Genomic DNA, 27,149 nt, shown 5'->3' with positions numbered 1-27,149 from the left:
CTTGAATTCAGGATATGGGCACTGTCCCTGAGCTTTTGTATTCGAGGCTAGCTTTCTAACCACTTTAGCTACAACTACACTTCCAACTTATTCATGTTTCTGAGATAAGAATTTGGACTTTCTTGCCCCAGATTGCTTTGAACAATGATCATTCACATCAGTTAACATTTCGTGAAGAGTTATGATGATGTACTATTTTTCAGGATCTAGTTCCAACTGTGTTCTATCTCTGACTTATAGAATATACTACCATTCCTTTGAGAGATTAAAAAAACTGAATAATATTATTATGCTTTCACTAAACTTTCACATAATGACTTATCATATATAATGTACAGCAGGAGTTATAAGTTGCCTTTCAAAGAGTGGATCTCATTTTTACAAAAGATTAAACTTTTACATGGGAAACTTCCTTGTAATACTAATTCAGTTGTTTTATTTTTATGAAATGTCTGTGTCAACTGAAGGCATGTAAATTAGCAAATACTGTTCTCTAGTATGGCTGAATTATAAACCCATTAAAGCCTGAAATTATGGAAATGATGACCTATTGGTTCCACCATTCTATACCTTCAGATGCTATATTTCCAAGCTACAACAGAAAAAGTTTAAAAATGATCTTAGAAGAGCTTCAAAAAATATAAAAATCTGAACAAATGTTTTAACTAGTTGCATTTGTGTGTATGTGTGTGTGTGGGGGGGGGGTTGTTTCCAAGGCCCCAGGAACTACGAAAAGATTGAGAGGAAGAAAGACTGAGAATAGAGCACTGTAAAATATTCTTCAAGCTGACATCCTGAATAGTGATGAATGAATAACAAGATAATTCACTGGTAAAATCAAGTTTGATTTTTATTCAGTTAGTCACATATAATCCATATCCTTAGATTTGCATTTGGAAAACATGATTCTCAATTCATTGGTTTTTAATTTACAGATCTGTAAAAAAAAAAGTATTCTGTGATAGGGTTGAATATCTTGTCGGGATAAAACCTTCCTTGACAATCTAAACTAACAGGGTGTGATGTCCAGGCAGTGCATTTTGTTGTTGTTGTTACAAAAGAGAAGATTGTTCTTTCAGCTATAGCAATAGTGCCTAACAGCAACCGCTTCCTGTGAAATTGTTCCAAGCCCATTTTCATAAAGAAAGATTCTATTCTACTCTAACCCTGCTTACATTCCAACTCCATCTACATTCTACACCAGGCTTTCATGTGTTTCTCCCCCCAACAATTTGGCTATTTAATGCTTGCACAAGCCTATAATTGTGCTGATGTCATCTAGCCAGTCAATCATAGAACTCCTCAATAGGTGATCTGCAATCGGCAGTGTCAATGTGAACTGCATTCATTTTACTACTAAATATCAAATGATGGTAAATTAAACCCTTATTGTAATGATGTTATTAACAGGAGTGGTATACAACTATATTTTCTCACCATTATCTTATTTTTTACTACAGAACATAATAAACATGATTTTTGCAGATATTAAGGCTGTAGTTTTGCAAGGTGAAGGAAAGCAGGAAATTTGTTCTTTCATGTAAAAAGTGTCTTATATTGAGTTGATGGAAAACCAGTCACTAAACACTATATTTTAGGAAAATAAGAATGTATGAGTTTATTTTTCATACACAGTACAGTCTATGACCACGTGTCAACACTAAAAATAGATAAATGTAGATGCAGAATATTCCAATAGCAAGAGAAATCATGCAGAAACAAATTGGTAGTTTTAACCAAAGCAAAATAATTCACATTTTTGCATATATCCCTCTTGAATAAAGCATGTGCTTTTAAAAATAATGTTAACATTGTACTTTATTATTAAAAACTTTATCACAAGCTTACACAAATTTATCTTATATAAAAGGTAATTAATGGAAGTGGAAATCAAGTAACTTTAATGAGAATAGTTATTTAGTGTTTTTTCTAGCTTTACACATTAAAGTTTCAAATGTTGAGCTAAATAAAAGAAGAATTTGATAATAAATTTATTCTTTGCAGCTGTCTTTGCTTTGAATAGCTTTATGATATGTTAAGAGCTCTCATATTACAATCATCAAGGACAGTTTAAAACAAATTTTCACATCAAGAGATATTAACATTTAGTAAAATTTTAATGGGGGATTTTCACATGAGACAAAAGTGAAGAGGGGCCGGGAGTATGGCCTAGTGGTTAAAGTGCTTGCCTAGCATGCATGAAGACCCGGGTTCGATTCCTCGGTACCACATACATAGAAAAAAAAAAGCCGGAAGTGGTGCTGAGGCTCAAGTGGTAGAGCTCTAGCCTTGAGAAAGTCCAAGGACAGTGCTCAGGCCCTGAGCTCAAGCCCAGGACTGGCAAAAAAAAAAAAAAAACTGAGGAGGAAAGAATGTTTAAAGATGTAACTATTAATTAATCAAGACTTTTCAGTTGTTTTGATGTTGCTTTCTTAGTACCATTCCCTTTCTTCTAGATTCTGAAATAAGGTCAAAATAATCTTGTGTTTATCACATTATATTCTCTTTTTTTACTTTTCCAGTTTCTGTGTATGCTTTCACTATAGAGTGAAATAGAAAAATAATTTAGTAATTTAAACCATGGACACTATTTTCTTCATCAAAATAATCCAAGCAAAAGCCAAATTAACAAACACCACTATGAAACTTATCAGATAAAAAGGTTTTTCTCATACAAATATTCTGGAACATACTCTATTTCACTCTTTGGTGGTGTGTTTATAGTTATGAATTTTATAAAAGGAGTGCATTTTAAGAAAGTATCTAAGAATATCATAGATTTATTTACCATGCACCTATTTAGTCAACAATGAATGAATTCAAATTATCTCAAACATGGAAAGTAACGCTTTGTTATTTGATGAAGGCAAAAAACGTTCTATGCTTTCCAAATCACGTTTACTCACAGGTGAAAAGCAGTATTAATTCTGTAGTATTCATTAAGTTAAACAACTGAAATACATTACAGGTCAGGGAGCTTTTTCAAATAATATGTGCAATTTCTTTCATAAGATTGCTTTTATTAAGAGGTAATAAAGTTCCAGTATCACTAGAACTATACCCAAACTAGCTATATATGTATGCATATCAAAAATGCACATCCATGCTGAATAATTAACTAAACAGAATGTGTATATGTATAGATGCAGAAAAATTAACAAATTTTCTTATTCACGGTGTGGAATTGTTTAAGTAAATACAGTACTATTGGTGAAAATGGACAGGCAGGATGGCATGCACCGCTGACAGATTGTAGGTACTGGGATATTGTTATTGGAAGAATGAACTACCACCAAACTTCTGGTCATTCTCTTTTTCTATGAATGATTTATTTTCCAGAGGACCATTTAAGGTGTGAATAATGTCCTAGCTTTACTCTGAAGGAAGAACCAACACCTCTTGTGGTGCAAGATTCCCAATAATAGTAAGAGAAGTGTAGATTCTGACTGATGAATGCACAAGGAAAAATGACCACTACAATTCATCCCTACACTGGTCAAACATAATTTTTCTTTTTTTTCTGTTTTCCCACAGCTTATTCTATGTACCATTGTACAGGTCGTACTTTGGTTTGGTCATCACTGTATGCATTTCATATATATTCACTAATTTAATCTTCACTAGAATCTCATAAGGTCAGCGATATGGGGTTCCCATCTAACCTATGAGAAAGTGGTGGAAAAGAATGATTAAACTCTTTCCTTAGGATCTCAAACCCCTTCACAGTTCCATATAAACATTCACACAACCCAAACTGAGCTGTCTCTACAAAAGGTACTAAGTAAAGATTTTTTATTGTTTCATTCATACATGTATAATTCTATAGTGCTCAGTAATGGCCATTGTTCCCCATTTTTATATCATAATCTTTTCTCAATATTTTTATTGGAACCTTTATACACAATAAGATGTCCTATAATGACTAGCAATGTATTCGCTAAATACTTACAGAGGTAACAAATCTTCTTAAAATATGAAAATTCATATAGCACAGTAAGGAAAATGATATGAATTGTGACTACAGTCCTTTTACTAAGTTTAATCACAAAGCTATAATGAGTGGCAATGGCATCTTTTCTCTCCTGCCCATTGAATTGTCTCTCTGTGTCTCATGTAGTTCCTTTACTAACCAGAATTCTTTATCTGTGTATCACCAAACACATATTTCTTAGAATCTAAGCTGCTAGTGTTTCTGCCTTATGGGAGAGAAGAAGTAAATCTTACCTTCACCCACAGCACAGTTTATTGCAGAAGTACTATTTTTCAAAAAGACACAATGATTAGAAAAGAACACATTCCTCTAATATTGAAGCCTTCAGAAATGAATACTCAAAGGAACAGATTTGTTTACTTTATGGATTGTCCTCCATCTATATGAATAAAAAACTTATAGGTTGATGCAATTGTAATAAAAGGGACAGTGAGAGAACAAACAAGTTTGCTTTTTCAGTGTCTTCTTGGTGTCTCCGTGTGGCACTCCTCCCATAGAGTATAAGGCAGGATATGAGAGATGCAGGTCTTTGAAATGCAAAGCAAGCACAAGGTCAGAACGTACCCTTATATTTTCTGGCCTGATCCAGGAGGGAAGGTATGAAAGGAATTCCAATTTCTATGGCTCAATTCAGAGGAAAGTCAGAGAAAACTTCCTGAATCTGCTGTTTCATAAATTTCCAAGATGCCTTGTTTGGGGGGGATGTTAGAATTTAAATAGCCTGATTAGGATTTCAAGAATTTTTTTTGCCAGCCCTGGTTCTTGAACTCATAGCCTGGGCACTTTCCTAGTGCTTTCTCAAAGGTAGCCCTCTACTACTTCAGCCACAGTATCACTTCCAGCCTTTTCTATTCATGTGATATAGAGGATGTTAACCAAGGGCTTTGGCATGCTAGGCAAACACTTTACAATTAGGACACATTTTTTGCCCCTTCAAGCAGTTTCTAAAAGGAAAAACAGAACATTTGATATAGATATACAAAAACCATCCATACCCCATAGATGTTACTTTTCTTTGCCTCAGGTGTATAATAGCCATCCTATTTATGCAAGTATTGTCACATCATTATTTTCCACTTTATTAAATGTAATATAGCATCTTAAATGACTGTTGATATTTCTTTTTTCAAATAAGTATAACCATTATTATTTCTCTGGGATGAAACATTCCTCTTCTGAGTGCTAAGACCTTATAATTAACAAATCATAGAAATTGAGTGTGAAATGGATATATACCGTGAGGCTAAGTGAAACAAACTAACTCCAGGATATGGAAACAAGAGGTTTATCTGTTTTTTGCCAGTCATGGAGTTTGAATTTAGGGCTTGAACACTGTCCTTGGGCTTTTTCCTCTACCACTTGAGCACCAGCATAACTTCTTTCTTTTCTATGTATTTGGTACTGAGGAATCAAATCCGGGTCTTTGTGCATGCTAGACAAGCACTCTACCACTAGGACCCATGGTTGTTGTTTTTAATCTACTATGTGAAGTTACCTTTTTCCTTTTTTCCCCCTGTGGTTTATCCCCTGTTATTTCTGTATCTGATTTTGGTACCTGGTATATTGAATGCACATTTATTTGTTTATTTGCAATAGGGAAGCAGAATTTGTTCAAGTCCAATATTGTATATATGGAATTCTGTTGTATGTTTCTGATGAAGCAAATCAAATTACATCTGCCTCACGATAGATAGTTCAGGTCATAGGAGTACTATCCCTAATAGTCTCTATTAGAGCCAACAGTGAACTATTATGCTAAAGAAAATATAATTTTGTTCCAAATTCATTTAAATCTGCACTGTGCCTATTTTTTTCTATAGTGAGTTTATTCTTGGAAATATCTTCCATACTAATAGATACATTTTGTACTCATGCATCAACAGTTTAACTAGAACCATAAGTCAACACTCATTGCAGCCTCCATTTGGTCTGGGTCTCTTTACCCATAAGCTATTTCTTTTCATAGTGTTACAATTTGAGCTTTGTTGATATGGATAGCTTTAAACCTGACGCATGATCAGTTCTATTTAGAGTATGGACATAGATCTCAGCTGGGGCACAAGTCTTAGATTACCTACAGATGCAATTAAGACCAAAATAAATTCTAGACCACTCACAAACTTCCAGAGGATATCTTAGTACAGCCAGTTCTTCCTAGAATAATACTATTGACTAGATCCCTAAATATTCTTAGATAAAATGAAATGAAACTAACTTTGAGAAATTTTGTCAAGAATACCAAGGTTATTGAATAGCTTTCAGAATCCCCAAAAAGGTAAGGGATTCTCCAAAAGAGTATGCTATGGAAAAACACAGAAATATATAAACAAGTACTGCCAAAAAATAAAATCACAAAAGTAAATCACTGATAAACGAACTTCTATTGTCAATGTCATTGTCTCCACCACCAGAAGCTAACAGAATTTTGTACACTGTTGTAGTTAAATATATTACCTCTAAAATCTATACATGCCAGTTCTGACCGACAGATTCTGGAAAAGCAAATGAAGAAAAGCATAAAACTTTGAATGAGATATTTCATATCCCAACAATAACACCAGAGAAATGTAATGTTTTTCATGTTATAAGTGTATAGAAAGTGCATACTTTTCCATATCACAAACAAATCAGTAAAAGAAAAGAAAATTAATATATCTGCCCTCATGGAACTTACAGTAAAGTGAGAGGATGGACAATAAATGGATAAATTAAACAAATAACATGTTGTTTTGAATTTGTAAGGAGAAAGACAAAGCTAGGGAAGAAGACACAAATGTAGCAAGAAATTAACATATTAAATAGGGTCATTTGAAATTTTCTGGGAATTGACATTTGAGTAAGAAGATGGATTAGTCAGTAGTAAGCCTTCTCACTATCTGGGCAAGAGTATTTTAGGGAGAGGAGAACCACCTGCTAAGTTTCTGAGTTTGAATCATACCACAGGAAGTCAAGGAAAAGCAAGGCCAGTGTGATTAAAAAATGGCAGACTCTCAGGAGCATACCTATAGACTTTCCTCTTTCTGTCTATATGTCTTTCTCTCTCGTTCTCTATCTTGTGTTTGTGACTGATTCCTTTTATGTGAAAACAATAAACTATTGTTTAATAAACTATTGTATAATAATAACTTTATCTGGTGGTCTGCATCTGGTAGAACCAGAACTGAAACTATTAACTGAGATTTCTCACACTGTTCCTTTAGCCAAGCTTGGCTATATCATGAAAGAATGACATTGGGAAACTTGTAAGGTTTCAATAAAATATATCAACATATTTGGCAAGAAAATAGAGTCCTGAACTTCTACTTGAAATTAACGTTATTTTCCTAACACAACAAGTAAGACTAGCCCAACTATTTCTTTCTCCAGAATTTTATGATTTTGTTTTGTTCATGTAGTATACATACAGTACTACTTATTATCTTGCATACATATAAATCAAAGGTATCTGAGAAAATAGACTAGGACTTTTATAAATAAAATATAGGCACCTATAGGAATAAGAAAAAGTTAATTCTAAAACAACTAGAAGGACAGAAATGAAAAAATAAAATTGGAAATATCGAAGATTGAAATAAGATCTAAAATACATAAAAATAATAAATCAAAAAGTTGATTCTTTGAGAGAGTCAGCAAAATGGACAGACCCCTGGCAAGATTAATCCAAAAAAAGGAGAGGGAGAAGCCGGAAGTTTGGCCTAGTGGTGGAGGGCTTGACTAGAATGCATGAAGGCCCGGGTTCAATTCCTTGGTACCACATACACTGAAAAAAGCTGGAAATGGTGTCGAGGCTCAAGTGTCAAAGCTCTAGCCCTGAAAAAGTCCAAGAAGAGTGCTCAGGCCCAGAGCTCAAGCCCATGACTAGCAAAAAAAGAAAGAAAGAAAGAAAGAAAGAAAGAAAGAAAGAAAGAAAGAAAGAAAGAAAGAAAGAAAGACGGACAGACAGAAAGAAAGAAAGAAAGAAAGAAAGAAAGAAAGAAAGAAAGCAAGCAAGCAAGCAAGCAAGCAGAGGGAGACTCAAATAAACAATATTAGAGATCCTATAGAAACAACCATGACTGATATTCAAGAAATGCAGTCCATTGTGAATAAATACTTCCAGAGCCTATATTCAAAGAAACAGGAAAATTTAGTAGAAATGGATGATTTCTTAAATAAATATAGGCTACCCACAATGAACCAAGAAGAGACAAGTAAACTGAACAAACCAATTTCATACAATGAGATAGCAGAAGCAATCAGGATAATGCCACCCAGAAAGCACTCAAGTCCAGACGGCTTCACTACAAGACATTTAAAGACAAATTCACACCTATACTCTTGAAAGTCTTCCAAGAAATAGAAGCAGAAGGAAACATACCAAACTCATTTTAGAAAGCTTATGTTACATTCATCCACAAATCATGTTTATGTTGGAAACATCCAACATAAAAAAGAACTACAGATCTATCTCTCTAAGGAACACAGACACAAAGCTCCTCGATGAAATACTAGCCAACAAAATCCAGAAACAAATTTAAAAAAATTATACACTACTACCAAGTAGGCTTCACCCCACAGATGCAAGGCTAGTTTAACATACACAAATTAATTAATGTAATAGATGCTATCAATAGAGCTAAGGATAAGAATCATATGATAATTGCTCTGGACACAGAGAAGGCATTTGACAAAATACAACATCCATTCATGTTGAAATCACTAGAAAATTATGAATAGGGGGTACATTCCTTAAAATAATTAAAGCCATATATGACAAACCTAGACAAACTATATCTAACCGACATCTGCAGATTATTCCACATAGCAACACCAGAATATATGTATTTTTTTAGTAGCACATGGAACATTTTCTAAAATAGACCACATTTTAGAGCATAAAACAAAACCGTTCAGATTTAGAAACACTGAAATTATTCCCTCATTCTCTCAGATCACAAAGCCATCAAATTGGAACTGAACACCAATCACCACCAAAGAAAACCGTGTAACTCGTGGAGATTGTACAACACATTGTTGAATACCAATGGGTCATCGAGGAGATCAGTAAATTTACCATAGCAAAGATATGGACCCAACCCAGATGTCCCCCAGTTGATGAGTGGATCAACAAGATGTGGTATTTATACACAATGTAATTCTGTGCTGCTGTCAGAAAGAAAAACATCGCCACACTTGTAAGAAAATAGAAAGATGGGAAAAATCATATTAAGTGAAGTAAGCCAGTCGCAAAGGAACATAGGCCCAATCGTCTCCCTCATTTGTCATAATCAGTAGAAACCTTGAGCTCTCCTAGGAGAGATTCACAATAGAACAAAATCTAGAGACATTAGGCCAAATAGTGCGACACTAAATGTAAGGAACTCCAGGATATAGAAACAAAAGCCATAAAATGAGTGATTGTTGTCCATAATGTACTATGTTATCTTTCATCTCTTTTGCTGTCCCTTGGTTATCTCATATTCACTTTGTTATCTGATATATTGCATATATGTGCATTTGGTTATTTGAAATTGGATAGGAAAGGGCAGAAAACAAGATAAGGGGTGGGGGTGGGGGGGAGGGAAATGGAGACCAAGACATGAGAAAGGGTATCAGTGTATGTGAAGTAATGCACCTTCTATCTGGTGAATATAATGTAATCATTCTATTAATTACAATAAAAATATATGAAAAAACAGTATGCTATTAAAGCCACGAAGAATATTCACTTTGGGGCACAAAATAATCTCCCGTACACACACACACACACACACACACACACACACACACACACACACACACTTGCTACAGTGATATTTACTAATAAATCTAACATCCAACTTTTTTTTACAGTGGATTAAAACTTTATTTAAACAAAGTTTTCTCATGGAAATAAATGTCTTTGCTAAGTAAAAAAAATGAAATTCTGTTGGGGACCGACTGTGGGGTCAATGACCTTGGACCTGACCTTGGACCTACACAACTGTATACACAAGGAAGTAACTCTGATCAGGATAACTTTAAGCAAAGTCAATCAGTTCTTATCAGGATAACTTTAAGCAATGTTAAACCTTCTCATTTATCCTATATGTGACTTGTTTACTATTTTGTATGAATGTAGCCTCTGGCAGTACCCTAGTTTTAAGAAGAGTATTTAAGGTCCGAACTTAAAATTAACAGGACAGTCTTAGGCGGCAGTCTGGAGCTCACAGCCTTCTTGGACTGCTGACTTGGGCTGTAGTCCTCCCGAACTCCATCTGTTTGTCTCTCTTTTAATTTTTCCTAGTCCTTACCCCTATTTCAGGAATCCCAATCTATGAACCCTGGTTTGCTGCCGGCTGGCCCCGGCAAAATTCAACAGTTTATGAAATTTAACAAAATGGAGAAAGCAAAATACCAGCTCCTTTGTGACACAGCAAAGGCAATTCTCAGAGGAAAATTTATAGTTCAAAGTGACTACATTAACGAATTGGACAAATCACAAACCAACAATTTAATGTTGCACCTTAAGCTCTTGGAAAAAGAGCAAAACACCAGCCTCAGTGCCCGTAGAAGGAAGCAAATTATTAAAATAAAAGCAGAATTAAATGGAGTCCAAAAAAACTATAGAAAGAATCAAAAAACAAGGAATTGGCTCTTTGAAAAAATCAACAACATTGACAGAGCATTAGCAAATATTACCAAAAAAAAAAGGAGAAGGAGGCACACCTAAATATAAAGAATCACAGATGAGAATGGAAATATCAGGACAGAAATTACAAGATCTAAACATTATAAGGGAATAATTTTCAAGCATTTCTGCCAGCAAATTTGAGAATCTATAAGTTACGGATGAATTTCTAACCAATATTAACATACCCAGACTGAACCTAGAAAACCTAATCCAAATAAACAGACTTATTTGAAGTATTGAAATAGAAACAGCAATAAGAGACCTCCAATCCAAGAAAAGCCCATGGCCAGATAGATTCACAGCTGAATTCTATAAGGTCTTTAAACCAGAACTAATATCAATACTCCTCAAGCTCTTCAATGAACTTGAAAATGAAGGCTCTTTGCCAAACTCATTCTATAAAGCCACAATAACCCTCATCCAAAAACCAGACAGAGATTCATCAAAGAAAGAGAACTATAGAGCCATTTCTTTGATGAATATTGATGGAAAACTTCTCAACAAAATACTGGCCAACCGTCTTCAGCAACTCACCAAAAAATTTATGCAGTATGATCTAAAAGGAATCATCACAGGGATGTAAAGCTGGTTTATTATATGCAAGTCAATTAATATAATTCATCACATCAAAAGAAGCAAGACAAGAATCACATGATTGTCTCAATAGATGCAGAAAAGGTATTTGGCAAGATCCAACATCCCTTTATGTTAAAATCTCTGGAGAAACAAGGAATCCATGAAGCATTCCACAGTGCAATAAAGGCTGTGTATGACAAACCCACAGCTAGCATTGTACTTAATGGTGAAACGCTAAAGCCATTTCCTCTAAAATCAGGAATGAGACAAGGATGCCCATACTTTCCACTTCTCTTTAACATAGTACTAGAATTCCTAGCCAGAGCAATAAGGGAAGAAGTAAGCATAAAGGAAATCCAAATAGAGAAAGAGGAAATGAAACTTACCCTCTGTACAGATGACATGATTCTATATTTATAGAGCTCTATAGACTCCACTGACTCAAAACTTTGACAAGGTAGCATGGTATAAAATATACCCTCCAAAATCTACTGTCTTCCTATATGTAAACAACAAGAAGAGCAAAGAAGCAATTAAGAAAGCAACTCCTTCTGCAATAGCCTCAAAGAAAATAAAGTACTTTGTTGGGAGCCAGAGTGGAATCAAATTGCACCTTGATTTGCATCAGACAATGGCTTTATTGTCTTATTGTTTTATGGCCTTATTCTGTTTAAATGACCTGAGATTTACCATATGAATGTAACAGCTGGAAGTTCCCTGGTTTCAAGAAGGGATATAAGCCTGGAGTTGACAATAAATGAGGCTGCAGTTTTTACCTGGGCGGCAAACCTCCCGGACCCGATGTGTTTGCCTCTCTTCTATTTTTTCCAGTCCCTGCCCCCTATTTCAGGAACCCCAATTTGCTGCCGGTAGGCCCCGGCAGTACTTAGGAATTAACTTAGAATCCAATGGAACTTTATGATGAAAACATTAAAATCCTGAAAAGGGAAATTAAAGCAGAACTGAGGAAATGGAGAAACTTCCTAGGCTCTTGGATTGGAAGAATTAACATCGTGAAAATAGCAATCTTGCCAAGGGATATCTACAAATTCAATGCAATAGCCATCAATATTCCAATGTTATTCTGTAACAAAATCGAAGAGTCAATCCAAAATTTCATATGGAATAATAAAAGATTCTGTATAGCAAAAAATAATTAGCAGAAAGAACAGTGCGGGAAGAATTTTAATACCAAACTTTAGGCTCTATTACAGAGTTGTAGTATCCAAAACAGCTTGATACTGGTAAAAGAACAGGCCTGAGGACCAATGGAATAGAACTGAAGACCCAGAAATCAACATACAGACCTACGGCCCACGAAACTTTGATAAGGGAGCCAAACAATAGAAAACAAGAAAGACAGCTCCTTCAACAAGTGGTGATGGCAGAACTAGTTAAGCACCTACAGAAAACTAAAGTTGGATCCTTCTATGTTACCCTGCACCAGGATTAACTCCAAATGGATCAAAGACCTCAAGGTAAGAGGAGATAAACTGAAAATTTTACAAGAAGGAATTAGAGATGCACTAGGTCTCCTTGGCACAGGTGAAAAATTTTTTAATGAAGGACCAGAAACACAACAATTAAAGAAACTTTGGACAAATGGGACTGCATTAAACTGCAGAGCATCTGTATGGCAATGGGCATAGATATCCAGGTAAATAGAAAGCTTACAGAGTGGGTGAAGATCTTCACTAACCATACAACAGACAAATATTTAAAATATGTCAACAGCTAAAAAAATTGAATCACTCCAAAACTAATCTCCAAAGAAGCAACCATCCCATTAAAAGATGGGACAAAGACTTAAAGAGAGACTTCTCTGAAGAGAAATAAGACTGGCTTAAAGACACATGAAGCAATGTTTGTCAGCTCTATCCATAAAAGAAATGCAAATCAAAAACAACTCTGAGTTTCCACCTCACTCCAGTTAGAATGGCAATAGTCAAGAAATCTAATAACACTAGATGCTGGTGGGGATGTGGCCAGGAGGGATCCCTACTACACTGTTGGTGGGAGTTTATAATATTTCAAAGCAGTATGGTGGTTCTTCAAAAGACTAAACATTTTGCTCCCTTATGACCCAGTATTTCCACTACTTGGCATTTACCCAATGATCCAGAAACAAGGATATACTAAAGCCACTAGCACAATGATGCTCATTGCAGGACTATTTACTATAGGGAAGATATGGAACCAACCCAGATACCCCTCAGTAGATGATTGATTCAACAAGATGTGGTATTCATACACAATGGAATTCTATGCTGCCAAAAGAAATATTGACATCGCCCCATTTGTAAGGGAATGGAAAGACTTGGAATAAATCATATTTTTATGTAAGCCAGTCACAAAGGAACATAGCTGTTGGGGCCTGACCTTCATCTCTGAGGCCTGATCATCATTCCAGCTCAGCGGCCATTAAAGGGCTTTGGCCAGGCATTCCTCGCACTCCTTGCATAACTCTCTTAAGACATCTCTGTGTACGTGATTTGACTGAGCCCCCCGCAGCAGCACAGGTCTTGCATTCTTTCCTGCACTTGTCCTGCCCAGTAAAAGTTTGCCCTGTACCCTTAGTGATAGCACGGTGGCCCTCTTCCTATTGGCTAGCTTCCCAGTTCCCACCTTCTCTTTCCCCAACAGTATATAACTAATTGCCTGATGCAATAAAAGAGAGAGATCTGCTGTGCTTTCATGGCTGACACAGCTCCTGGCTCAGTGTGTTTTTTTTCTTCCCTGGTAATTGGGGGAGGGCTGGGTCATGGATACCATCTTGCTCGACTCCGGGGGACTTTAGGCTGGTCCTGGGTGTCCCTGCCCATAACCGTATTGCTCCACATAGCCTCAATGGTTTCCTTCATTTGTCATAATCAGTGTAACCTTGGGCTCTCCTAGCAGAGGTTTACAATAGTGCAAAAACTAGATATATAAGGCTATATAAGATGAGGCTAAATGTAAGGATCTCCAGAATACGGAAACAAGAGACATATAATTTGTGATTGTTGTTCTTAATGTACTATGTTATATTTCATCTCTTTTGTTGTTCTTTGGTTATCTCATATTTTTACCGTATCTTACATTTTTATCTGGTATTTGTATATATGTTTATTCATTTATTTACAATAGGATAGGAAATGGGGAAAACTAGATGCATGGAGTGGGTGAGGGAGGTAAATGGGGACAAAAACATGAGAAGGGGTATCAATTTGAAGTAATGCCCCTTTTATCTGGGGAATATAATGTCACCCTTTTATTAATTACAATGAAAAGAATTTTGCAATAAAAATTGAACATTTCTTCTTAAACCAGAATTTCATATTGAATACTTCTATATGTTACCCTTTACTCTGTTTATATCACAAAATAATTTTGTTATATTTACTTGTAAATCTTGTACCTTATTTCAGCTTTTACTACTTTTATAATAAGACTGCCTTTTTCTCCAAATTGAGATATCCTTTTCCTGTGTAACAATACTGTTTTCATTTAAAAATTAAAGTGTGAATGATCTGAGAAAGAACAATTAAACAAATTTGCTGCTATGCTCACGGTATTTTAATAGTTTATAGACAGCAATAAATGTCTTGGAGATGAAAAACTATGCCAATATGATTAGTACTCTTAAGAAGGGAGCTGAAACCAGCATATCAACAAATATCTTGCCTATAGCAACTCATCTACACTGTTAATTACTATGCTCACTCTGGAAACTGAGCCATGATATCAATGAAATCAATGAACTCAGTGGGCTGTTAAACACTCAACAAACTGCTCTTGACCGTAAATATAATCTTTAGAATTAGTTTGAACCATTTACAAAAGTACGTGATTAAGTACATCATCTATAACTTTGGCTAAGTGGAGAAAATAAACCTTAATTTTATCTTTTTGGCTTAATTTCAAAAACTAGGAATCATTGAAAAACATCTCCTATTGATTATAACAGTAACAACAAAATAAGTATAAATGTAATTTTCCCAATGTAAATTAACAAATGTAAATTTCCCAATTCTTTCTGTTAAAACTAACCAAGGATCTTGAAGGAGATCAAAATGTACCATTCCAAGGGAAGCCAGTTGTGATTTGGGCTATTTTGATCTGAGGATAAGTTAGAAATAGCAGAAGTGGAAATAGCTCTCTGTGATACCTCATCTTGCAAAAAACAATGCATGAATTTCCTTGGTAAGCCTACCCTCCTTATACCAGAAAGGGAAGAAGAAAATTTGTCTTTAGAAATTTTGAGGCCTGTTGCTGGTTGGTTATTGTTGTAATCCTAGATACTCAGGAGGTTGAGACCTGAAGATCATGGTGTGAAGCAAGCCCAGGCAGGAAAGTCCATGAGACTTATCTCTAATTCACCTCTAGCAAACCAGAAGTGGCATTGTAGCTCAAGTTGTAGAGTGCTATACTTGAGCAAAAGAGCTCATGGACAGCACCCAGGTCCCCAAGTTCAAGCCCCATGACCAACTAAAAAAAGGAGAGAGCCTCCGAGGGTGGAGGAAGATGGCGACGGGGGTGAGGTGAGAGGTGAGATGTTGGCAGTGGCTACCACTTTGGTCCAGAGGGATGGGGGGGGACAAGGGGCGATGGACCCCGCAGGCAGCCAGAGCAGATAGAGCCCTGTCACTGCGCGGGTGCGGGAGGGCGGGCGGGAGCATGAGGAGGCTGTATGAGTTGCTGTGACTGCTGCTGCAAGTGCTGCTCTGCCTGCACCGAGTGCTCACCTCATGGCTCTGCCTGTACTTCAGCACCTGGAAGTGGATCTGGTGATGCTGCTACAGCGCGGCCTCAGCCGAGGTCCTATTGCCACTCAGATTCATGCTCTGCAAGCCCCTGGTGGGAGGCAGGCCTTGTTGGTTCCTTTGTTGGTGGTGGCTGCTCGGGGGCAGGTCCAGCCGCAGCCCACCCCTCGGCTGAGCTGGCGTGCAGATGCCGGGCCCTGGAGAAGCTGCCAGTGTACATGGGCCTGGTGGTCAACGAGGAGCAGCCAGAGTCCAGCTTCTCGGACTTCGTGAGCCTAGTGGCGTGTTGTATGGCCGTGGGGATCTCCTACGTGAGCGTCTACAACCACCAAAAGAACTTCTGGGCCTAGATTGTTCCAAATATTCAACAGAGTTTGCAAATAGTAATGAAAAAGATGAAAAAGTTTTAAATTGCCGTATGGAAGTGAAGGTGCTGTCCCCAGAAGTTGGAAAAGCAGACGTTCTGAGAGCTGCCCAAGCAGCAAAAGAGATCCACAGAGTTGGATATAGATATGTTAGACAGTTTACCCAGTTCAAATGGTTTCACTGATCCTGATTTGGTATTGTCCTGTGGACAGCACATTAGGCTTTCTACCCTGGCAAATCAGATTGACTGCAATTGTCTCTTCTCCTTCCCAGCTAAACATCAGGTATGAGGACTTTTTCTCTGCCCTGTGTCAGCATGCAGCTTCTGGGAAAGTAATGATCCCTGGTTGTGCAATTTAATTTCAGGCTTTTGGAGAAAAGGACACAAGTGACTCTGATGTTTACAAAGCACCTATGAAACCCTGCATTCACCTAGTTCATATTCCTCATAATTTAGCAACAAACACAAAAAAGTGTATTAATTGAGAATAAATGAGTGTGGGGGGGTTGTATGCTGCATGGAAATAAACTTATAAATGGGGGAGTGTCATAATGAAGTACACAAACCTGCGACTTGGAGCAAACAGTAGCGATATTTTAGGAGCTAAGATTACAGATTAAAGACTTCAGCCCTTGTCACTTCCCTGTTTCTGTGGGGAGTGGAGGGAATGATTGGAGCTCTCTTGGTTTTCATTTGGGTTTGAAGAAGGAATACCTTTTGTCCCGTCTTTTTCTAGTGACCAACTTTTATTTTTTTAAATAATATATGGATTTATTAAATGAAAACATTCTAAGTTTGAAGAGTTTCAGAGGAATGAATTTGTTCAGTGTCCTCACTGTCAGGCAGAGGGAATGCCTGTCTTCAGCTCTCCATCCATTTATTTCTTTATTGTAATTCGGGTAATGTTACTTGACTGTGTTGGTCTGGTGTCTGTTCTAAGGGGCGAAGATCATTTGAAAAAGAACACATAAACTGAAATGTAGAATTAAAAATATTGCTTATTGTATACTTAAATATTGAGTTAGTCATAATTAGATCAGTAAAGTAAATGTTGTAATCTTAAAAGTCAAGGTAAAAAATTCTCCAAAAAAAGAAAGTTTTAACTTTTTTTAATATAATGAATAGTATCCTGTAGTGCCCAAAGTTAGTTTAAAAATAAGTTTATATTTCTATGAACTTTTTATTTAAAGTAAATATTTGACAAATTACCAAGACATTTACTCTCCCCTCCCCTTCCCCCAAATTAACTGGTTCCTCTTTGGAATAACATTTGGGAGTTTTATTCACTAAATCCCAATGCTAACAAGGTATAAAAAAAACGTTGCTCTCCAGCAACATGGGTATAAGAGGGACACCAAAGGCCAGCCTGAAGTCCCCCAGAGCCCAGCAAGATGGCAAGTATTGAAAGCCCAGCCCTCCCCCAATTACAGGGGAGAAAACAACACTAAGCCAGGAGCTGTGTCAGCCATGAAAGCGCAGCAGATCTCAGGATTATTGCGTTGGGTATGGGAACTGGGCAAAGAGCCAATAGGAAGAAGGGCCAAGGTGCTATCACTAAGAGTCAAGGCAAACTTTTAGGTACTAGGCAGGACTGGTGAAGGAAAGCACGCAGGCAAATGACCTGCCCTACTGGGGTTCAGTTGAGTCACATACACAGAAATACCTTAAGAGAGGTGTGCAAGGAATGTGAATACTCAAGAGAGATATGTGAGGAAGGCCTGGCCAAAGCCCTTTAATGGCCACGGAGCTGGAATAATGAATAGGCCCCAGAGATGGAGACCAGGCCCCAACAAAAAAATAAGTACACTTAAGCCCTACATAGGAAATAAGATATTACCAGAATCTGCAAATACTTAATTTTACATATTCTTTTTCATGGAAAAAAAGCACTGGTTCTGTTATTTTTTAAATGAATAAGTGATTTCTTGATGAGTTTTAGTAGTATTCCCTCTTGCTGACCCTTGAACAGAAACTATTTGTGTTTGATGGATGTTTTTCCAAAAAGAATCTTATTAAGAAGTGTATAATGCTTATACACATTTAGAATGGATTAGCTTAAATACTAGGTCTCAGAAGTCTGCAAAATAACAGTGGAAGACTGGATTTAGAAGGCATGGTCTGGAATTGCTTGCCAGATTCTAAAGAGATGAAAAAATATTTCAACATTGAATTACAAAGCACCATTTATGATTTTTAAAATATACTTGAAATAAAGATGATTAAACCCGGGCCGGGAGTTTGGCCTAGAGGTTAAAGTGCTTGCCTAGAATGCATGAAGACCCGGGTTCGATTCCTCGGTACCACATACATAGAAAAAAGCCGGAAGTGGTGCTGAGGATCAAGTGGTAGAGCTCTAGCCTTGAGAAAGTCCAAGGACAGTGCTCAGGCCCTGAGCTCAAGCCCAGGACTGGTAAAAAAAAAAAAAAAAAGATGATTAAACCCAAAAAAATGAAGGAAAGAACGAAATTTGGAGACGAGTCCATATAAACAATCTTAATTAAATACTTCATATAAAAATATTTTCTCTATCCCATTGACTTATTTATGTATCTCCTATAACCCAGGGAGCTGATTGACACTCCTCTAAATTGAAATCAACAATCAAAATAGAATCCTGTCTCCTAGTCTCTGTCAAAGCATATAAATGTCCGTTGTAAATACGTACAGGGGGTAAAATTTCACTGAAATTGGAAAACCCCCTTACATTATTTTTTTCAAGTTTTTCACTTCCTAAACTTTTCTATAACTCTCTTTATAAAGTCTCTTTTTCCCTTTGAAACAATCACAGCTGTACAGATTGCAGCTGAATTCAGTCTACACAAGTCTCGGTTCTCATCCCTATGAGAGTAGTGCTACTAAATGAAGTCTAACTTTTCAGCATTTAATTGGCATTCAGCTTTGTGTTTCTTTAGCAATCAGAGACTGTTTTGCCCTGAATTCAACTATCTCAGGAGAAACCACTACTAGGGAATTTGTGTGGTGTCTCAGGTTGAGAGGAAGCCAAAATTCAGGGGCGCCAGGAAAGGATACAAGCTTAAATAACATTTGATCAAATTAGATTAAGGGACATTTTGTTCATATTGATAACAGATACAAACAATTGAATTCATGAGATAACCAATAGGAATTTAGAAAGTGTTCTAGAAAAATTCAGGCATAGATTTGACTGGGTTGAAGAATGCTCACCATAGATCATAAAGCATTATTTCTGGTGAGTCAAAGGACATGTATTTAAAAAAAAAGAACTTGGAATTTCAATCTATGTAATGAACAAGGACTATCTGCCTTACAAATGTGGAGAGATATAACCAATTCTTCCACTGTTTGGAAAGAAAAGATGGTGTAAAACAAATGTATTCTTTCTTTTAGGGCTGGAATATCTCCCACCTTTTGTCTTCAGGTATCACACCTTTGCCTTCAGATATATAAATTACCAGGAGCTTGCCAATTCTCAGGTGTTAGAGCAAAGACTAAATTATACTATTGGCTTTTCCTGGTTCTTCAGATGCATGACACAGTTCATATAATAAGCCATTGTTATATATTTTATCTACTAATTGCTCTCTGCCTCTTTGTCACTACTCATTTATCATTCCATTATCTATCTAGTAGAGATTCTGTTTCTCAGAGGAACCCTAATTCAGAAAGGGTTTGTTTTCCATAGGTAAAAAAATGGTCAGCAATGAGTCATATGTAATGCCTAATTGCAAAGAGAATTTCCTGTATAAGCAGATTATTGGAACATAAATAGTAAAGGAATACTTCATTTCCATTTCTAGGAAGATAAAGTTCAGCGTTGTTAATGGGATACATTGCACGATACCTGTTTGTTAAGGATTAGAAACAAAACACCAGACCCAGTGCTACAAAAGTTCTTTTGTTAATGTTGAGTCATGTTGAGTAGAAAATATTCTCCTGTGATATTACACATTAATGCCTGTGTGAGTAATTTCAAATTGGATCTCCTTGAAACGAGCATAACAAAATGTGAAAAAGGCAACTAATATCATCAGAGTGATGAGCTTCACGCAGGCCGAATTCTTCATGCAAATGTGAAGATTACAAAATCACCCTATTCTTGCTGCTTTTGTGCTTTGGGAAAAGGTGTATTAAAAAGAATCACTTCTTCATAATCCTAAGGAATTTATGTAAAAGTAGACACCCTCATTTACTTATCATAAGTTAGATACCAGCTTTCCAAATTCCCTTTTTCACCACAAAATTTATTAGATGATCTGTTTTGTGCAAATTGTCAAAGAACAAAATGCTCATTAACCAAGTTTTGGTTGAAATTCTTTCCTTCACCCAGGTCTCTGAACTTTGGCCAACCACTCTCAGCCTGAATCAGCTGGCTAGACCTTTTGAGAATAGTCTGGCCTCAGGGAAAACATTCTCTGATGAGTGTACATTTGAATTTTGCTAACCTTGTCATCTCACTTTTCCACATCTACCTCTGCTAGCCATGCTAATCATATATAAAAGAAAATTCATTTGCCTAACTTTTAAGACTTATGTTTGGGGTCCAAAATTTCACTAGTGTAATTGTTTTGTATTTCCCTTGCAATAGTTCTTTGAATAAAATTTCTCCAGATTAAATTTATTTTATTTGTTTCTTTTGTGTATTTTTATTCTTTCATTTTTTAATTTAATTTTATTTTCAGGGTGATGTATAGAAAGGTTACCAACACATTCATAAATTAGTAAGTGTATTACTTCTTGAACATTGTTAACACTTCCCATGTTTTTCTCCCACTTTCCATCCTCCACCCACTCCCAAGTTATAAAGTTCATTTCCAACACATTGTCTTCTGAATAATGCTATTATACTGTTTCACCCTTTGTCCTTCTTTTATCTTTATACTGAGTAGAGAAGTAGGAGGTAACTGACTGAAGAGCTTTAAAAACTATGTCTCAAAACTTGGATTCTGTCCTAAGAAAATGACAAACTACTGAAGGTTTTGTAAAGGAGAGACACAAGATCAGATCTGTTCTCTCGAAAATCACAAAAGAGTAAAGGAGTAGGTCATTTGGGATGTTGACTCAGAAACATTCAGTAGTCACATGGGTGATTCCAAAACTTGGGTCAAAATATACATATTGGAGACCCAATAGCATATAATTCAAGCTTGAATAATAATTCAATAATTCAAGCTTGAATATAGCAGCTTTTTCTTCTCTAGGATGAGTATTTTCTGTCTTATCTTTCTAATTTTATGCACTATTTTACTTCTTTTTAGACTTTCCTTGAAATATATGGAGAAGTTATAAATTGAATAAACAAATTTAAAACTAAATTGCTAATCATAAAGCCATTTGTCTTGTATAAATTCATAAATACATTTACGTAGCTGCTAATGGCTATTTCTTTGTTTATTTAATTTTTCATTGTAATTTAATAGAAGGTTTACAGGCATATTCGCCTCACAGAGGTATATTACTTCACCCGCATTGATACACTTTCTCATGGTTTTGTCCCTATTTCTCTCCCACCACCCCTCCACTCAATTTGTTTTACCCCTTCCCTTTCCTATATCAAAAAAATAAAAGTGTATAAAATATAAAAGATAAAATGTAAGATACTGTAACAATATGAGAATAACCAAGGAACAACAAAAGAGATGAGAAACAACCAAAGTACATTAAGAACAACAATCACACATTATATGGCTTTTGTCTCCATATCCTGGAGGTCCTCTCATTTAACCTCATCCTATACAGCCTTATGTATCTAGGTTTTGAGCTATTGTAATCATGTGCTAGGATAGTCTAAGGTTTGTAATAATTATTACAAATGAGGGAAATCATTGAGCCTATGTTCCTTTGGATCTGATTTACATCACACAATATGATTTTTTCCTTACAAACGGGGCGATGTCGTTCTTTCTGACAGCAGCATAGAATTCCATTGTGTATAAATACCACATCTTGTTAATCCAATCATCAACTGAGGGACATCTGGGTTGGTTCCATATCTTTGCTCTGGTAAATAGTGCTGCAATGAACATCATTGTGCTAGTGGCTTTATTATGTCCTTGTTCCTGGATGATTGGATAAATGTCACATAGTGGAATTGCTGGGTCATAGGGGAGCAAGATGTTTAGACTTTTGAGAAACCACCATACTGCTTGGCATAGAGGTTGAATGAGTTTACACTCCAACCAACAGTGTAGTGGTGATCCCTTCTGGCCACAGCAATATGTGCTGTTATTACATTTCTTGATATTGGCCATTCTAATTTTAGTGAGGTGGAATCTCAGAGTTGTTTTGATTTGCATTTCTTTGATGGCCAGAGATGTCGAGCATTTCTTCATGTGTCTATAGGCCATTCTTATTTCTTCTTCAGAGAAGTCTCTCTCTGAAGTCTTTGTCCCATCTTTTAGTGGGATGGTTGTTTCTTTGGAGATTAGTTTTGGAGTGATTCAATTTTTTAGCTGTTGATATATTTTAGATATGAAGCCTTTGTCTGTTGTAAGGTTAGTGAATATCTCCCACAAAGTGCACTTTCTATTTAACTGGCTATCTATGCCCTTTGTCATACAGAAGCGCTGCAATTTTATGCCGTCCCATTTGTCCAAATTTTCTTTAATTTGTTGTGTTTCTGGTTCTTTCTTAAGAAAATTTTTGTCTGTACCAAGGAGATCTAGTGCATCTCTGATTACTTCTTGTAAAGTATATCTGCTCTTACCTTGAGGTCTTTGATCCATTTGGAGTTAATCCTGGTACAGGGTGACATAGAAGGATCCAACTTTGGTTTTCTGCAGGTGCTTAACCAGTTGTGCCAGCACCACTTTTTGAAGAGGCTGTCTCTTCCATTCTATTTTTTGGCTCCCTTATCAAAATTTAGTGGGCCATATTTGTGTGTGTTTACTTCTGGGTCTTCAGTTCTATTCCATTGATCCTCAGGCCTGTTCTAGTGCCAGTACCAAGGTATTTTGGTTACTATAACTCTGTAATAGAGTCTGAAGTCTGGTATTGAAATTCCTCCTGCCCTGTTATTTCTGCTAAGAATGGTTTTTGCTATACAGAATCTTATATTATTCCATATGAAATTTTGGATTGCCTCTTCTGTTTTGTTACAGAATGACATTGGGATATTGATGGCTATTGCATTGAATTTGTAGATTGCCCTTGGCAAGATGGCCATTTTCACGATGTTAATTCTTCCAATCCAGTAGCATGGGAGGTTTTTTTTTCCATTTCCTCAGTTCTGCTTTAATTTCCTTTTTCAGGATTTTGAAGTTTACACCAAAAAGTTCCTTTACATTCTCAGTTAATTCTTAAGTACTTTATTTTCTTTGAGGCTATTGCAAAAGGAGTTGCTTTCTTATTTGCTTCTTTGCTCTTCTCGTTGTTGACATACAGGAAGTCGGTAGGTTTTGAAGGGATAATTTTATACCCTGCTACTTTGCCAAAGTTTCGAATCAGCTCAAGCAACTTGGCAATGGAGTCTATAAGCTCTATAAATACAGAATCCTGTCATCTGTACAGAGGGAAAGTTTCATTTCCTCTTTCCTTATTTGGATGCCATTTATGCTTACTTCTTGCCTTATTTCTCTGACTAAGAATTCTAGTACTATGTTAAAGAGGAGTGGAGAGTGTGGGTGTCCTTTTCTGGTTCCTGATTTTAGAGGAAATGGCTTTAGCATTTCACCATTAAGTATAATGCTAGCTGTGGGTTTGCCATACACAGCCTTAAGTTTTTATTTATTTATTATTTATTTATTTTTTTGCCAGTCCTGGGCTTGAGCTCAGGGCCTGAGCACTGTCCTTGGACTTTCTCAAGGCTAGAGAGCTCTACCACTTGAGCCTCAGGAACACTTATGGCTTTTTTCTATGTATGTGGTACCAAGGAATCAAACCCGGGTCTTCGTGCATGCTAGGCAAGCACTCAACCACTAGGCCAAACTCCCGGCCCTATACAGCCATTATTATACTGTGGAATGTTTCATGGATTCCTTGCATCTCCAGAGACTTTAGCATAAAGGATGTTGGATCTTGTCAAATACTGTTTCTGCATCTATTGAGACAATCATGTGATTCTTGTACTTGTTCCTGTTGATGTGATGAACTATTTTAAATGACTTGCATATAATGGACTAGCTTTGCATTCCTGTGATGAATCCTGTTTGATCATAGTATATAAGTTTTTTGATGAGTTGTTGAAAATGGTCGGCCATTGTTTTGTTGAGAAGTTTTGCACCAATATTCCTAAAAAAAGTCTCTACAAATATAGCTTTAAATATAAGGAGTAATAAATAATATGTGAAAAAGAGGAAAATACATGTAGTAGAGATCAATGAGTAAAAAATGACCAATATTAAAACTGAAAGTATAAAAATGAAATGACTGAGTCATTGAAAAAAAATTATTCACATTTTATCTGGGAGAAACTTGTGCCTCCAATGAATTTGGGACCCAGTCTCTTTAAGAAGCCCAGCCAGTTTAATTTACTGGCAGTGGTATAAGCTTTGTGTCATTCAGGAAAAAGTTGTCTGTTTTCTGTAACTTGAATGAGAATGGAGAGGTATTCAATTTGGGGTCTGTGGTGATGTTCAGAACTCATGCTGATCCAGCCTAGGGCCACTATTGTTTTAGCCAGTTCTGCAGAAAGCCTTGTAGTTGAGCCCCTTCTGACTTTGTTTATGGGAAGAGGAGATCTGCTCTGCCCATGAAGATATGATTACCCGAATAAGCTGACACTGGCAATTTCTTTCCCTTTTGAAGGATGGCTCTGGGGACATCACTTCTCAGGCTCCAGTTATCTGCTAGTTTGTCTGCCAGGGTCTTTGCCAGTAGCCAAGACGGTGCTGCTGTAGGCTGGTGGAGGAGGGGCTACCTTCCCAATGCCATTCTATGAACAGGAGTAAAAATGTCTTTAATGAGGTACTCACAATTCTACTGGTTGTTTGCATCTGTCTATAGTGGGCAGGTCTATGCTGGTGGTAAGTAAGATACTGAGTGTTCAGGTGCCAAGTCTAGTGGGCAGGTCTATGCTGCAATAAGTGAGGCACTGAGCACTCAGGCTCTGTCTGTAGCAGGCAGGTCTGTGCTGCAAGTTAAGTGAAGCACTGAGCCCTCAGGCTTTGGTGCCTTTGTGTTGGTCCAGCTGCTCTGGGGAATGGCAGCTTCCACCACCGCTGCTGCCACAGACGGTGTGGGCTCAAAACTGTCTTCTTAAGCAGTCTGCCTGAATTTTTCTCTCATTCTGAGATCTCCATGTTACTGCAGCTTAGGTAGAATTGTTCTTTAGCTATAAACTTTCTGCTACAATTCTAAAACTAGTATCTTGTCGAGAGCTCAGAAAGACTCACCCTGAACTGCTGCAATCTTCTGCTGATCTCCCCAACAATTTCTTCTTGCCTGTGTTAGAAAGTTCAAACTCTCCTAGCTGATGTTTGGTATCCTCCTTATCCAAATGACATTTGTGTAGATGAAGTTTTTTCCCATAGTGTTTGAAACTTGTTGTGACTTTCCTCCATGTGTTTCATTTCATTATGGTCCATTTCTGAAGTCACTAGGTTTTCTGTCAGCATTCTCTAATTTTTCAACCCACTCTTTGTATGAAAGTAACCCAAACCATTTATCCTCTTTGTCTCAAAGGCATCTAAAATTCAACATGCTGAAAAACAAATTAATAATCTCTGTCACATGTGCACAAACTTTAACTTTGAGTAATTTTCTTTCATGTGGAAAGTGTGTTTTATCAATATAATTTTGCAAGACAGAAAATGGGAAATCATTCTTGACCTCTCTCATTTTCATATCTACAGGCAATTCAACATCAAATATTGCAAATCATACACTTTAAATATCCATGATCTCTATTTTTACCACAATCTATTTTCATAGCCATAGCCACAATTAAGTCCACTATAATCATGAACCCCTAACACCCTAACTTGGTTTTCATAAGCTTAGTGTTGTCCTTTTCTAGTCCATTATTTATATTCTTGTTCTTTGTTTACATTTCAAATAAAATTCGAGTGTCATTAAATATTTAAGCTACTTTCTTAAGACCCTTCACAAATGAGTAGTTTCTTATTGTTTTTTGAATAGACTAATCTCCTTAAAACATCAGGAACAACTCTCCATTAATCTGGGTTTTATCTAACTCTCTACTTTCCTAGCCCCTTTTCTCTTTGTCTTAAGTGCTACTTTTTAAACGTGGAGATATATGACTTTCATTATTTGTAAAACAGTTACAAAACTGTTATTGCTTCTGATATTTCATTTACTATGCACATTATCATTTGCTACTGAAGGTTCTATAAGTCATAGATTGGGTTTTCTCAGTCTATCCTATCTACTTTTACATAATTGATTTCTAGGTTTTGTTAACTGTTTTGTGGATTATTCTCCCAGAGTTTACTCATTATTTATATTAACTTTTGTCCATGGTGTTTTGTATATTGACATATTATGCAATTTTAGATTATGGGTTTGCACTTGGTAGAGTTTTCATTGTGGCAAGCTTGTGTGAGCAATCTTGGTATAAGTATTTGACCTTTTCGATCCATTTGGAATTTTATGCTTGCTTCTGGAAGTTTCATTAGAGATAGCAACAGAATGAAATCACTTATGTTAATCTGTTGGCAATGATTCTGAGTAGTCTGCAAATAAGCTAAAACTAATATGAAGAAAGATATATGGTAATAAGTTTTTATAGAGGCAAACTTTGTTATAATTTAGAAACTAGGGCAATATGGATAGATTTCATTTACTGGTAAATTTATTTTTCTAGACCTTCCTTACACTTATGGTGTAGGACATAGGTACTTTGGACTTTTAAATAAACTATCAGCTTTAAATTTTTGCTTTTTA

At 36.4% G+C, this 27,149-nt stretch overlaps 1 long non-coding RNA gene and 1 pseudogene across 1 annotated transcript in view; both read left to right on the top strand.

Annotated features, from left to right (window-relative positions):
- The window catches only part of LOC150041195 (uncharacterized), a 346,544-nt gene that overhangs the window by 304,515 nt on the left and 14,880 nt on the right, over nt 1–27,149 (top strand). The window lies entirely within an intron of this gene.
- LOC150041196 (dehydrodolichyl diphosphate synthase complex subunit NUS1 pseudogene) lies at nt 15,876–16,687 on the top strand (annotated as a pseudogene).

This window comes from Megascapheus bottae, chromosome X (genome assembly GCF_031878675.1).
Source record: "Megascapheus bottae isolate mThoBot1 chromosome X, mThoBot2.hap1, whole genome shotgun sequence".
NCBI lineage: Eukaryota > Metazoa > Chordata > Mammalia > Rodentia > Geomyidae > Megascapheus > Megascapheus bottae.
This window is presented reverse-complemented; position numbering and strand designations above follow the sequence as displayed.